Consider the following 16,484-nt stretch of genomic DNA (forward strand, 5'->3'; position numbering starts at 1 on the left):
ACGCTCAACAGAGTTAGTATAAATGTATTAGTATAAATCTTACTTGTCTCATTGTTAATTCACATTCAATGTCAACTTGTGGTTGCATTGTACAAGGCCAACACAGATGATCGAAGGAAACTAACTCTGCTCTAGTTCCATGAAGTTGCTATTTGGTCTTTACTCAATGCATTGTACATGCATTGTACAAGGCCAACACAGATGATCGAAGGAAACTAACTCTGCTCTAGTTCCATGAAGTTGCTATTTGGTCTTTATTGAAATTTGACAAGGCAGAGTGGCCTGCAACAACTACACCATCTCCACATCTAGTTCATGCTCCAGACATAAATCATGACACTGGTCCTGTGTATCCTGCTGCTGACCCGTCAACACCTGGCCCGTCGGGTGTGAGGCGCCCTCTCTTCACGTCTACACCTAGTGCTGAAGCTGAATCTGATGAAGATAATTCATATTCCACATTAGTGTTTGAAAACAATAGTGAGAGCGACGATTCAGACAGTAGTTTATTGCCAACCCAGAGACAACAGCGACGTGTTGTTATAGCAGAGACTCGCCTGAACTATAAATTGAAACATGAGCTGGTAAAAATCCCCAAACGTCGCAGGTGTGAAGTGTGTTCAAAGTCGGGTATCAGGAAGGAAACTGGTATAGCGTGCAAGACATGCGATGTTCCACTTTGCGTCATACCTTGTTACACCACTTATCACAGGAAAAGGGTGTATTGGGTGGACAAGAAATAACCACCTACATCAGCTTCACTCCACCTAGGAACATCTGTTGAGCAACTTCAGGAATCAGTACCTGAAGGAGGTGGAGTGGAGATAAAATGCTCAACTTATTTTACTACAATCGTCTTTGCTTTGGTAAGTACACATAATTGTCTTAGATTGTTTCAGTATTGTAGTCTATTTTCTTAGGAATATTTTGATACCTAAATGAGAACTGTAGCACGAAAACTAAAGTAAGTATACATGAAACAAGAGAAATTTTTTTTGTGGGTGTTGCGGGTGTGAGTTGGAGTGTCAAGAGCGGGTTCCGGTTGTGTGTTTTCCGTCATCTCTACAGCTGTGAATTCCAAGGAATTGTATTTGATATGCATATGTCTGTGTAGGGAATTTTATTCCGAACACTATACAAAAAAAACGGTGTGAAACAAGTATAAACTTGAAAAACATGAGCAAAGTAAAAACTTTTGACGCTCACGGGTACAAACACGCGTAGGATTTTATTCGCCGCAAATTTATTTGACGCTGTGTTGGCCAACTCTACCCATGTTCTTATAGAACTTTCTATTGCGAACACATTGCTATAAAAATGAAATACGTAGCTCCAGAAATAATGTCAGGACAGTGAAATCAGTATAAACATTCAAAGCCCTGCATCACACCAGTGTCGTCCCTGCTGAAATCACGGCTAATGCTTCGCCCAGTTCCCACACTCGTGCGGGTCACCCGATACCATAATTAGACATTGATAGGCATATGTCTGGGTGGGGAATTTTATTGTGAGTTCAGTGATATCAAAATGAGCGCTGTAGGATGACTGTGAGGCTGGCAACAAACGAAAGAGTATGAACATTTACTTCCTGTTTGGGTGTCACGGCGAGTCATCTTCGTGTTTATTTACTTCGTGGTGGGATACCAAATGCTTCGGTGACATTTTATGCATATGATCTTGTAGAGAAGTTTATTGCCAACGCATTGATACCAAAATGAAAAACGTAGCTCGAGAATTGAGGTTAGCAGCGTGAAAAGATTATAAACTTTTTTGTGTTTACGCTTGAGCACAACCCGCTTGTTTTTCCAGCTAGTGCCGCGCGCACTAAAGTGTGCATTATACACACCATAATGCACCAGTACACACAATAAGGTACCAGTACACACTATAAGGCACCAGTACACACCATAAGGCACCAGAACACACACCATAAGGCACCAGAACACACCATAAGGCACCAGTACACACCATAAGGCACCAGTACACACCATAAGGCACCAGTACACACCATAAGGCACCAGTACACACCATACGGCACCAGTACACACCATAAGGCACCAGTACACACCATAAGGAACCAGTACACACTATAAGGCACCAGTATATACCATAAGGCACCAGTACACACCATAAGGCACCATTACACACCATAAGGCACCAGGACACACCATAAGGCACCAGTACACACCATAAAGCACCAGTACACACTATAAGGCACCAGTACACACCATAAGGCACCAGTACACACCATAAGACACCAGTACACACCATAAGGCACCAGTACGCACCATACGGCACCAGAACACACCATAAGGCACCAGTACACACCATAAAGCACCAGTACACACAATAAAGCCCCAGTACACACCATAAGGAACCAGTACACACCATAAGGCACCAGTATACACAATAAGGTACAAGTACACACCATAAGGCACCAGTACACACCATAATGCACCAGTACACACTATAAGGCACCAGTACACGCCATAATGCACCAGTACACACCATAAGGCACCAGTACACACCATAATGCACCAGTACACATCATATGGCACCAGTACACACCATAAGGTACCAGAACACACACCATAAGGCACCAGTACACACCATAATGCACCAGTACACACCATAATGCACCAGTACACACCATAATGCACCAGTACACACCATAAGGCACCAGTACACAATAAGGCACCAGTACACACAATAATGCACCAGTACACACCATAAGGCACCAGTACACTCCATACGGCACCAGTACGCACCATAAGGCACTAGAACACACCATAAGGCACCAGTACACACCATAAAGCACCAGTATACACCATAAGGCCCCAGTACACACCATAAGGTACGAGTACACACTATAAGGCACCAGTACACACCTACAGGTATTTGTTTCTGGTGTGGTGCTCATGGGATCTGTTACAACCTTCTAGGAAGCTTTTAGGGTCAGGATTGACATTACAGTGCAGCGTTTTATATATATAAAATACACATGAGAGTATGTGCAGGGACTTAATATCTAACATATTCAGAGATTTGAGTAAGGGGTCCATATATACTGCCCGGTTGCCTGAAATGCTATATGCCTACTATATTGGCTTTAGGTATTGTATGCACTAGCTCTATCTATAAATCCAACATTATGTTTGTAAATCAACTATGTATGTACTTTCCTGAATAAAATTGACTTTACTCTACACTTATATGCTCTGTGGATTTGTTATCCCCTATCGTTTGGGAGAAAAAAAATGACTAATACGTTCGGCGAATGACTTTGACTTCAACTTCACTTTGACTTCGTTCATGTCATCGTATTTTCCGTAATATATAAAGGTTATGACAATGCAATTATATTATTGTGTGCAAATAATTTGGAAATTTCATGTACCCTAAAAATAGTAAAATAAAGAGTAAGAATAATTAAATAATTGTTGTAGTAAATTGTCACACGTTCATCATACGCAAACGAACACACAGTGTGGAGCGTCAGTAGACCAAGGTCCGCGCCATTTTAAAACACGGCTTCGAATGTAAGTAATGTTTTTCTCGTACTAACACTGTGTTATGCAATAGATTAGGTCTTGAATTCACAAATTTAGTTGTTACATCTGACAGAGTATGTTAGACTGTGTAATGCTGGTCCATGTTGACGTATTTGTGGGCTTGATTGGTTTACATGTGATGGCACACAATATCGGCACCCCACAACATGCTGTTGAAGTTGGAATGCATGGCATAGGCTCCTCACACAATGTTCTTTATGTGGTCCTCAGGTGATAGTTTTCTATTTAGAACCACCCCTAGATCTCTTTCTTTATCAGAATTCCTTAAATATTTCTCACATGGTTTTCCTAATGATAGATTGTGGGCTGTAAGGGACAGGTTTGATGTATGGATTAGTTGATAGAAGTTCCAGTCCACCTGTAGACAGGGATCTCACATCAGCTTGTATATTATACAAGGATAAGATTTGATAAATTCAGTTATTTGACTGAACACTGGCTCTAACCTAGCCTAGCCTATAGTCTAACCTAACTCCATAACAAACAGCCATTTGCCGGCTCTGTTTAAATCAGAGATTTAAACATACATAGTCTAACCTAGCTCCATAACTAACAGCCATTAGCCATCCATGCACAGGTCCGTTCAAGGGGATTAAATAGCCGTTCTATGGCCCCAGGGTTTGTATTTTATCAAACTCTTATTAGAATAATAGATCTCGTAATAATTTTGCAAAAATAGTGGCATTTACTATTTTAAAAAGCTCGGGTGCAGGGGGGGGGGGGTTATGTAAAAGCCTGGTTTGTGCCTCGGAGAGGCTATGGGATCCAGTAAGATCGTCCTTCCTTTCCTCCCTAGAATCTGGATGTAGCAGGTGCTCAATTGTCAAAAGTGAAAAATTGGTTTTGTCTTCCGAATGCACCATTTCTGTAAATTTTCTAATAATCTTTTAAAAATAGTAAATGCCATTATTTTTGCAAAATTATTACGAGATCTATTATACTAATAAGGGTTTGATAAAATACAGTAGACTGCCTACTGGATAATAGTTCCAGTCCACCTGTAGACAGGGATCTCACATCAGCTTGTATATTATACAAGGATAAGATTTGATAAATTCAGTTATTTGACTGAACACTGGCTCTAACCTAGCCTAGCCTATAGTCTAACCTAGCTCCATAACAAACAGCCATTAGCCGGCTCTGTTTAAATCAGAGATTTAAATATACATAGTCTAACCTAGCTCCATAACTAACAGCCATTAGCCATCCATGCACAGGTCCGTTCAAGGGGATTAAATAGCCGTTCTATGGCCCCAGGGTTTGTATTTTATCAAACTCTTATTAGAATAATAGATCTCGTAATAATTTTGCAAAAATAGTGGCATTTACTATTTTAAAAAGCTCGGGTGCAGGGGGGGGGGTTATGTAAAAGCCTGGTTTGTGCCTCGGAGAGGCTATGGGATCCAGTAAGATCGTCCTTCCTTTCCTCCCTAGAATCTGGATGTAGCAGGTGCTCAATTGTCAAAAGTGAAAAATTGGTTTTGTCTTCCGAATGCACCATTTCTGTAAATTTTCTAATAATCTTTTAAAAATAGTAAATGCCATTATTTTTGCAAAATTATTACGAGATCTATTATACTAATAAGGGTTTGATAAAATACAGTAGACTGCCTACTGGATAATAGTTCCAGTCCACCTGTAGACAGGGATCTCACATCAGCTTGTATATTATACAAGGATAAGATTTGATAAATTCAGTTATTTGACTGAACACTGGCTCTGTTTAAATCAGAGATTTAAACATACATAGTCTAACCTAGCTCCATAACTAACAGCCATTAGCCATTAGCCATTCATGCACAGCCATCAGCTGGGCCATAGACCGGCTATTTTGCTTTTTTCCCAAGCCGGTCTATGTTTTTTTTCGATGCCTCAGTGGCCCATGCACAGGTCCGTTCAAGGGGATTAAATAGCCGTTCTATGGCCCCAGGGTTTGTATTTTATCAAACTCTTATTAGAATAATAGATCTCGTAATAATTTTGCAAAAATAGTGGCATTTACTATTTTAAAAAGCTCGGGTGCAGGGGGGGGGGGGTTATGTAAAAGCCTGGTTTGTGCCTCGGAGAGGCTATGGGATCCAGTAAGATCGTCCTTCCTTTCCTCCCTAGAATCTGGATGTAGCAGGTGCTCAATTGTCAAAAGTGAAAAATTGGTTTTGTCTTCCGAATGCACCATTTCTGTAAATTTTCTAATAATCTTTTAAAAATAGTAAATGCCATTATTTTTGCAAAATTATTACGAGATCTATTATACTAATAAGGGTTTGATAAAATACAGTAGACTGCCTACTGGATAATAGTTCCAGTCCACCTGTAGACAGGGATCTCACATCAGCTTGTATATTATACAAGGATAAGATTTGATAAATTCAGTTATTTGACTGAACACTGGCTCTGTTTAAATCAGAGATTTAAACATACATAGTCTAACCTAGCTCCATAACTAACAGCCATTAGCCATTCATGCACAGCCATCAGCTGGGCCATAGACCGGCTATTTTGCTTTTTTCCCTAGCCGGTCTGTTTTTTTTCGATGCCTCAGTGGCCCATGCACAGGTCCGTTCCAGGGGATTAAATAGCCGTTCTATGGCCCCAGGGTTTTCTCAAATTTTCTTTCATAGCCGGTCTATGGTCCCTGGGTTTTACGAACTTTTTTTCCCAAGCCGGTCTATGGCGTGTATGTTAAATAAACCAAATTTTTCACTTTTGACAATTGAGCACCTGCTACATCCAGATTCTAGGGAGGAAAGGAATATAATATAATATCTAATATATCTATCTGTGTGAAATAGATTAAATCCATTTATTTGATATTCAGCTAATAGTTCTGTATTTTCTACATTCATCCATGTTTTGGTAAGTGCAATAATATGTATTGTTTCATTGCAGATTAGAGATTCAAGATAATTCTAGATTTCTGAAGTACTGAAACGCGCGCCATACAGGCTTGGTGGATCTAGGTGCAAGGTAAAATTATTTACATTTACTTGTTTTGTATTTATATGCATATATGCATTTATATGCATTATTCTATAGAATAATAGATCTCGTAATAATTTTGCAAAAGTAGTGGCATTTACTTAATCGACTGAGCTACAACAGGGTAAAAGGATCCAGGAAGTTCAGTAGAAGTTTGGTTTCAACCCTTTTACCCTGTCGTAGCTCAGTCGATTAAGGCAGTGTCTGGGATGCTCCCAGACACAGGTTTGAATCCTCATCACGGCCCTTGTGGATTTCTTCATTTGATGCATCACGTTATTGTGATCTGTGTGTGATGATGTAAGGGCGAAGAGGGAGAACGGCCTGTTGACATAGCTCGGGTGCAGGGGGGGGGGGTTGTGTAAAAGCCTGGTTTGTGCCTCGGAGAGGCTATGGGATCCAGTAAGTTCAGTAGAACTTCGGTTTCAACCCTTTTACCCTGTTGTAGCTCAGTCGATTAAGGCAGTGTCTGGGATGCTCCCGGACGCAGGTTCGAATCCTCGTCACGGCCCTTGTGGATTTGTTCATTTGATGCATCACGTTATTGTGATCTGTGTGTGTAATTCTTCACTTGCTACAGCAACAGGAATGTGTGTGTATGTATTTGTGTTGTTGAATATGACCGAAAGTGTAAGATTAATGATTCTAACACAAATCGTCTGAATATTTGTTTTTCTTCACTGTCGAGAGTAGTTAAAAAAATTTACTCGAGTTTATTTTCACACTTTATTTATGGTCCTTAAGTCCCTCTCCTTAATGCTGCTGCTGTTTCTCGCATCTTTGCATCGCTTGTATGTTTGGGGGTTTGGCCTCTTGCTATATATTGATTCCATTTGTGTGTGTTTGGGTCTCAGGCCCTCTCGCAATTTCTGTTGAACAAACCCCTTTTCCTAGTTCTGCATCTCTCCTTTGGTACAAATTTTGTTGTGCTTTTATCATATATTTCACAAAACTTGACATACATTTCATTTACTTCATGTCCTATCAGCAAGTGTTTGTCAAATTCTTTAAGGAAAGTTTATCATCCTGATTGCAGATCTCTAGCGCTATTATGTCAACTTCTTGTGGATTCGCAATCATTATTTAATTTACCTTTAGGTGTTCTTTCACCAGCACAGCAACACTGTACCTCTCCCAACCAGTTTAAGATAAAAACTAAGTACTAACTAATTAACTCAATGTAACCTACCTTACCCCCAAAATGGCAACCCATGTCTTCTATTTTAAACAATGCTGTTTTGTTGACCAAATTGTATTTTTGTTTTTTTCTGCAATGTTTCCCCCCCCCCCCACCACTCTACCACCACATTGAGTTTAGTAGCTCTGTGCACGTCAGGTGCTGTTTAATATACAGACCTACTCCTCCATTTGACCTAGTTTCTCTATCACATCTATATCACTTTGTGCTTTAGCCCTGGTGGAGCTTGGTCCACCAGGCTGTTGTTTGGAGTGGCCCGCAGATCCACATACAGTCTGCATATGATATACAGTCTGTTGATCAATTAAACTACAGTAGTTAGTTTTTATCATCCGAATGCACCAATATGTGTTCATTCTTCCCAGATGAAGGAACTAGGTAATATTCATCATCTGAATGCACCATCTGAAGCTTTAACACACTCATGATACACGAGAGGTTTAAAAAACTTTTAAAACTTTTAAAACTTTTTGACCTATGTATTTAAAAGCAATTCTAAAGTTAAAAAGTGTAGCATAGGCCCCTCGCAGAATGTTCTTAATATGATCCTCAGGTTATAGTTTTCTATCTAAAACCACCCCTAGATCTCTTTCTTGATCAGAATTCTTTATAGATCTCTGTGGCTCGATCATAGAAACTGAGTAAATTCGTTACACTGGACCTTCCAGATCGAATACCATGCTGACAGTCTGATATATCATTCAGTACGTCTGCATCTGAAATTGAGCAATACCGGATTTATTATTTGGTTTTATAAATTTTATACTTATAATCTTAACTTATTTCAGAGACCACGAGTAATCTGGGCTTCGAACTCAACAGAAAAGCCTTCCGTAGACCTGCTTCTTTGCTACATAATAGACAAAATTTAGTAAGTATTGATTTATTATGTGTTTGTTTATTTATTTATTTTTTCTTTATATACAAGAAGGTACATTGGGGGAGAGTACAATGACTTGAAGTTATACATTCTTGTAAAGCAACAAGCACTCATAGCGTTTCGGGCAGATCTAAGTATAGACCAAGGAACTTACCATCTTCTTTATTTCTGATGCTAACATTGTGTAACTGTAGATGAATTGCATTTGTTGATTTGCTCCCAAGTAAGATGTCGTAGGTCCTTTCTATGTTTAGTGGGAGTTTGTTGGTTGACATTAATAAGTGGATTTTTTTTTAATTTATTGTTTACATCATTATTTAATATGAGTGGGTTGGAGTCTGAGTAGATGAGGTTAGTGTCATCATTATCTCATATCTCAGTGATTTTGTCGTAATGGTCAAGTAGCTGTACTGTACAAGTAGAGGACATGAGAGATAGCTGTAAGAGGTATTTCAATATCTTCCTGCTCTAAATCCTTGTTGGCCTGGATTGTGGAGGTCATTGGTCTCTATAAAACTAGTAATCTGACTCCTGATCACTCTCAAATAATTTTATTATGTGGGATGTTAGTGCAACTGGTCTATAATTCTTTGCCAATGCTTGTGTTGTGTTGTGTTGTTTTGGTAGTGATGTGCAATGTGTTGTTTTGGTAGTGATTCGTCCAGTTCTGGTAGTAGTGCGGTTGTTGTGTAGTGTAGTACTTGTGTGCTTGTTAATGACTTGTATTCCAGTCTTGTGGGTATCTCCTTTCCCCTACGGGCCAACTGCTTTGTTCTTACCTAGCATTTTGCTTTGTTTGGGTATGAATGTTTGTGTGCCGTATATTTTGCAAAATTTGCCATATATCTCATTATTTACTCCTCTGCCTAGCAACAAGTCTGTCTAATTATACTCATTAACTGTTTTTCAAAGTTCCCCATAGTGTCCTTTATTGAAATCGAGTTCATGAACCGTTTCAATGTTCTTATTTTCTTCTAGATTATATCTTAAAGTATATTTAAATGTTATTGTTATTATTGTTATTAAATGTTATTGTGACATTGCATTGCAATTGAGCTATGTTGTTTACCATACCATTCATTTCGTGAGTATAAGTATAGATGCCACACTTGTGACAGGTAAAACCATGCCTTTTTTGAAAAACAGCACCGTCTGTTGCACGTAAGAGCAACCCACACTATATTATGTTGCGATATTATTTCAATATTTCCGATTGCATTGATAATTTGAATTTTCATAGATTTCAATTTATTTTCATTTCGATTTAATAATTTTGTGTGACATTGCATTGAAATTGAGCTGTTTTGTTTACCATACTGTTCATTTCATGAGTATAGTTTATTTTTTTATTTTTTTATTTTCATTTTTTTAGCTGTTCTTATTTTTCAGTGATGGGAATATCAGATCATTTGATGTTCCCAATTTTCTGATGGAAGCATCAGACCATTATAGAATGCATCGGATGAGGTAGTTTGGAATGGTGTGGAGGACGAGAGGGGGGTATGGTGGGGAAGACGAGGGGACAGAGGAGAGGGTAATGGTGGGGAGGACGAGGGGACTGGGGAGTTGGGGATGGTGGGGACAGGGGAATGCTGGGGAGGACAAAGGGACAGGTGAATGGGAGATGGTGGGGGAGGAAGAAGGACAGGGGAGGGGAAAATGGTAAGGAGGACGATGGGACAGGGAAGTGGGAATAGTGGGGATGATGTGGGGACAGGGAAGTGGGAAGGACGAGAGGACTGTGGAATGGGGAATAGCAAAGTGAATTATAATTATATATATTAATTAATTCTTATAAATTTCCAGAAGCCTGTATCAACACCCACACTAATGCAACTGAAAGAGATGTTGAGACAAGTATTGCTGATATGTTGAAGAACGCCCCAAACAAACTCGATGGAAACAGATACAAGGTAAAGTTTGCCAATTTGCTGTAGTCTAATTCAATTTCTTTTTAGTAATCTTCGAGAACATTTATGCTATGAATAAGATAAAATAATGTAACTGATTTTGACTAAATATGTAGATATATTTAATTTTCTGAGCACTAAAAATGAAAGAAAACCAAAATAAGAGGTGGCTACTATCTCTAATAATGGGCTGGAATAATGCAGGATATAATAATATATATATATATATAAATATGACAATGTCAGACCACGGAGGAAGAACGAAACAGGAATTTCCTTAAGTACTTTTGTATATTAAATACATCTTCAGAAGGTCCTTCTGAAGATGTATTTAATATACAAAAGTACTTAAGGAAATTCCTGTTTCATTCTTCCTCCGTGGTCTGACATTGTCACATTCTTAATCACGTGTTTATTTTCGTGATATACACACATATATATAAATATATATATATATATATATTATGACAGAGTTCCCCCCCTTATAATTCTCCCATGCCTGCAGTAAAAGTCATGTCTACTTTTCCCAAGCGTTCTCTACGTTGCAGGCTACAATTTGATATATGGGAGAGAGTGAAGTGTTCTCGGAGAGCCGAGAAATTTGCGAAATAGTAATATTTTGGCCTGTGGTTTAGGCCCTTTAGGGAGCCAAGATGGCGCTTACCTCTCTGATCTCCCGCCAAAACCGTGTGACGTCAGTGGCACCGGATTGGTCACCGGCAGCAGTGTGGCACCGGGAGCCAATGAAAACCTCCCATAGTAAAAGTGACGTCACGAAGGAAGGGGGTCCGGCCAGCGCGCCGGGCTGGCGCCAGCTGTCAGACACGACACGTCATAGAGGTCGGACGTGCGACGAGTGGTCCTGTTTGTCGGACAGCTGTTTCCCACTACCGTGGATTTACGCGTCACCGGAAGTCCGCCAGTACTCTGAGAAGTCTTCCCTAGTTCTTGTGTTGAACCAGAAGAGGGAATTGACGGTTATTTGAGCAACAAGTGCTCCAGTCAGGTACTGTGCCAGTAGCAGTGAAGCCGTGCAGTGACGTATGTTGACGTCTGTGGCAATTCACCAGTTCGTGACAGCGTAGTGGCAGACAGAGCCACTGGGTAGCTGAGGAAGAGAGGACTATTTGGGGAAACCGAACGACTGTAGCTGAGACGTAGGCGACAGCCGTTGCTGGGAGAAGACGACGGCCAGGAGACCGACTCCAACCTTCAAGAAGTCAAGGAGGAGGACGGACCTGCAGTGAGGAGGCACGGAGATGACGCGCTAAACGGTGGGACGACGAGAGGCTCTGGTAGGACACGACGACGTGTAGTGTGGGGGCGTTCCCGACACGAGGACCAGGAGCTACATCTCGACTCTCATCGGAGGATAGGGTGAAGTAGGTGGTTCTAGTTCCCTCCCCATTCCCCTTTAGTTAGCTATATTATTTGGCTATATTTTCTAGCCTGAGGATTTTATATGTCGTGAGCAAGTCTCACCTATGTCACGGTAAAGCACCAGGGTGCTAGACAGTACTATCAAGAGTACTTGTATTTTTTATGTTGATTATTGGTGTGTACAGGCACCAGGAACCAGTGATAAATTTACTGTGTTGTGTATATCTTTCTATAGATTTTGATATGAACATATAGTGGTGAATTATATATAATATTATGCCAGTATTTGGAGGTTAGGCTATGTGCCCAGAAACTATTTATTTTCCATGTATTGATGATTGATTTATATACCATATATATGTCTATGTCCATTCAGTGAATAATCATTTGTGAGTACAGTGAATCATTGCGTTATCGCCCACGAGAGAAAGTACTGAAAACTCCCGTGTTAATATTTCATTATATATTGTTGGATAAATAACAGTGTAAGACCATTACAGTGAATCATTGTAGAATTGATTGTAGAGAAGACTGTTTGAGCCTGAGTACAGTGTAACTAAGTAATTCGGTTTATTTGTGCCAATATCGAGTGTGCGAGTTTCTAGTAATATTGGAGAATTTAAAGAAACCGAGCGCGTGAATCTAGCAAACAAGCAAATTTCGCGCGGAGAGTCCATTGCGATCAGCTGTTCTTGACACTTGATGAGGAGGGGGAGAGTGTTGCCCTCTAGTGATCGCATAATATCCGTGGGAATTACCGGCCGAGTCAGGATTAGTTGATTTATCGATTATTGTGTGGCCTTGTGACATCTTTCATACATTTTAAGTAAAATACAAAACTCTCTTTGTGTTTTTATCATCCCCTCCATTGATCTTGTGGCTATATTATACCTGTAAGCATAGAGTGATAACAATAAGTACCTGCCTGATTCCTGATCTTTGAGTGTGACCTTGCCAAGGCTACCACTGAATACACCAGTCCACTGAGGGTGTTACTGGCCACCTTAAACACCAGTTGGCGATCTTGTGTTTAACCGTAGAGCCCTATTGTTGGGGAGGGCACACGACAGTCGAGGTGAACGAGTCGTGTTCTCACTCTTTCTTAATAAGAGGCCGTTAAGATTGACTGGGAGACTCTCCTGGCGTGCAGTGGCGCCGTGAGGATCGAGGGAAGACCCGCAGGGCTACGGTGAGTTACCTTGAGCATAACTATTGCTTACCCCAGAGTAAGGGTAGAGAATAATAGAGAGGTGAAACCCCCAACATTGGCGACCTTGCCAGGATATAGATCGGAGTAAAGGTTGCAGTGGTACTTGGCAGTGGTGTTAGAGATCAGGTGCAGGTTAACACTCGTAGCACAAGATGGAGGATGATAAAATAGCGAGGTTTATTGACTCTAGAGACGAACAGGTGCTGGAAGAGTGCACCAAGGCACAGTTACAGGCTATAGCGGATCATTTTGGAATAAAGCTGAAATCTGCCCGAGTTGGTGAAAGAAGACTAGAGATAATGGCTCAGCTCAAGGCTCGAGACGAAGCTTTGGGGGAGGAACGGCCCCAAACACCTGCCAGTGAGGGTGAACACTTGAGTATTGGTGGAAGCAGCAGGGGATCCGGCGGCAGCAGGCACAGCATTAAGCTGGAAATAATGAAGCTGCAGCTAGAGGCACAGCAGCGCAAAGAGGAGCGAGAAGCGCAGCTGCGCCGGGAAGAACAGGAGCGAGAAGCACAGACGAAGCGTGAGGAGCGAGAAGCACAGACGAAGCGTGAGGAGCGAGAAGCACAGACGAAGCGTGAGGAACGAGAAGCACAGCTGCGCCGGGAAGAGCAAGAGCGAGAAGCACAGCTGCGCCGGGAAGAGCAAGAACGAGAAGCACAGCTACGCAGGGAAGAACGAGAGCAAGAAGTTAGGCTGAGACAAATGGAAATAGAAGCCAACCAGGAGGTGGAGCTGAAGCGAGCTGAACTGGGACTAGGTGCCCCTGCCCCGCCACAGGAAGACCGACGAGTGAGGGAACGAGACCTGCCGGTCTTTGTGCCTAGTGAAGCCGAAAGTTTCTTCGATCACTTTGAGAGAGTTGCTGCTATGAAGAGGTGGCCGAGGGCGGAGTGGGCGGAGTTGGTCCAAGGGAGGCTCACAGGGGAAGCTCGTGAAGCCTTCACTATGCTCGACTTCCAAGAATGCACTAACTACGATGCGGTAAAACGAGCTGTGCTCCGTTCCTTTAAGCTCACGCCAGAGTGTTACAGAAAGAGGTTTAGAGAATGTACCCGGTTGCCAGGAAAATCGTATGCGGAGACGGCGAGGGACATTGAAAGAAAGCTCCTTAAGTGGCTGGACTCTGAAGAAGCAAGGTCGGTCGAAGAGGTCAAGGAACTAATGGCCATGGAAAAGTTTATGTCCGTGCTCTCTCCTGAGATCAGGATGAGGGTAAAGGAGGCGGACATAAAGGACCTGAGGGCCGCAGCCGACCGGGCCGACATGTTAGAAGAAGCCCTACGCCCACGCCGAGAGGGACAGCACCGACCACCCGCATACGTCGGAAACGATAGGAATTATAGAAGGACGGATGGATGGAGGACAGGAGCGAGTTCTCCCAAGTCCCATTTCTCAAGTTGGAACACCCGAGGAACAAAAGGTGCTGTAGAGCCGATAGGGGAGAACCAAGCTGAGAGCTCGAGAACTGTTACTGCAGGGAAAGAAACGACAAGTGAGGCGGGAAAGACACAGGGTGTGACGGTCTCTGGAGGCAGTGCTAAGACGAGCGGTGGCGGATGGTCTCCGCCGAGGGGCCGCTGCTACAACTGCGGAATATTCGGACACGTCGCGCGGGAATGCAGACGCCCTAAGCAGCGGGGACACGTTGCTTTAGTGATGTTCGAGGACCAGAGGGCCGAGAGAGTGCGGGATGAACCCGTGCTGAATGGGGAGAAGAAAGTTCACCCGTTCATGTGTCAAGGAACCGTAAGGATGGGGGTCGCAGACCCCATCCCCGTGAAGATGCTAAGAGACACCGGGGCTGACTTTACCCTGGTAAGTGAAACCCTGTTCCCCGAGGGTTACGAAAGTACCAGTGTGGGGGTGGCTAGTGTGACCACTGTGGGAGGCCCAGTGAGGATGCCCCTACACCAGGTAACTTTAAATTCCGAATATGGCTGCCAGACCCTAGAGGTGGGAGTCTGTACATCAATGCCCGAGATGGAGGCGCAGGTCATCTTGGGGAATGACGCATGTGGAGGATACGTCCTCCCACATCTCGTGAAAGGCGAAGAGTGCCCAGAACAACACGAGGAGACAGGCGAAGATTTGAACGCCTGTGGGGACGAGAAGGGAATCGCACCGGTGGCGATACCAGTTTGTACTGTGACACCGAGACAACGCGAAGAACCAGGGGGTTGTGGATCTGATGGGGCTGAGGAGTCGACTGACAGCCTGGGAACAGATCACCTCTGCGTAGGACCCGGAGGACGAGTGGAGGGCGAGAGTAGCCCGAATGGTGAGTTGCAGGTGACACTCACCAGTTCTCCAGGGGTAAGCCGCACTCGTCTCGGAGAGTTACAGCAGGAGTTACCCGAATTGGTTAGTAAGGCCGAAGGAGGCCGTGTGGGTCCTGAGAAGGCTTACTTTCCGTTTATCTATATTATATGTGCCATGCTATTCATGATGAAGGAACGATGGACACCAGGAGCGACCGTGGGAACGGTGAATAAATATGTCCAGAAGTTCAAAGAACGTCTCACTAGAGCGAAGAAACTGGCTAGGAAGCTCCTGAAGAAGGCGCAACGTAAGATGTCGAAGTGGTTCGACAGGAGAGCTGCGCAGAGGGATTTTCAGGCCGGATCCAAAGTATTGGTTGTGCTGCCAGGTAAAGGTAGAGTGACCAGGTCGCGGTTCAAGAGACCATACCGAGTGCTGCGACGGTTGGGTCCAGTGTCGTACGAGATTGGGAAGCCGGATGGACCGCGAAAGAAACAGGTGTGTCCCGCAGACCGCCTAAGACCTTTCTTCCCTGTGGAAGGAAGAGCCGTCAAGCAGGACGGAAAGAGGTCCCGAGAAACCCAGCGGAAGACGGGTCTGAGTGTACCGAGGGACCGAGAACTCCCGGAGGAGGAAAGTAAGTGGTCCAGGGCGAACGGCACTAGTCTCACCCGCACTGAGAGTCTGACAAGGATCAAGGTCAAACACATCAAGGGGAAGGACAACGTAGTAGCGGATGCCCTATCCCGCATACACTAAACAGACATGACTCTTATTTTAAGGGGAGGGGTATGTGACGGAGTTCCCCCCCTTATAATTCTCCCTTGCCTGCAGTAAGAGTCATGTCTACTTCTCCCAAGCGTTCTCTACGTTGCAGGCTACAATTTGATATATGGGAGAGAGTGAAGTGTTCTCGGAGAGCCGAGAAATTTGCGAAATAGTAATATTTTGGCCTGTGGTTTAGGCCCTTTAGGGAGCCAAGATGGCGCTTACCTCTCTGATCTCCCGCCAAAACCGTGTGACGTCAGTGGCACCGGATTGGTCACCGGCAGCAGTGTGGCACCGGGAGCCAATGAAAACCTCCCATA

Source organism: Procambarus clarkii, chromosome 39 (assembly GCF_040958095.1).
Source record: "Procambarus clarkii isolate CNS0578487 chromosome 39, FALCON_Pclarkii_2.0, whole genome shotgun sequence".
NCBI lineage: Eukaryota > Metazoa > Arthropoda > Malacostraca > Decapoda > Cambaridae > Procambarus > Procambarus clarkii.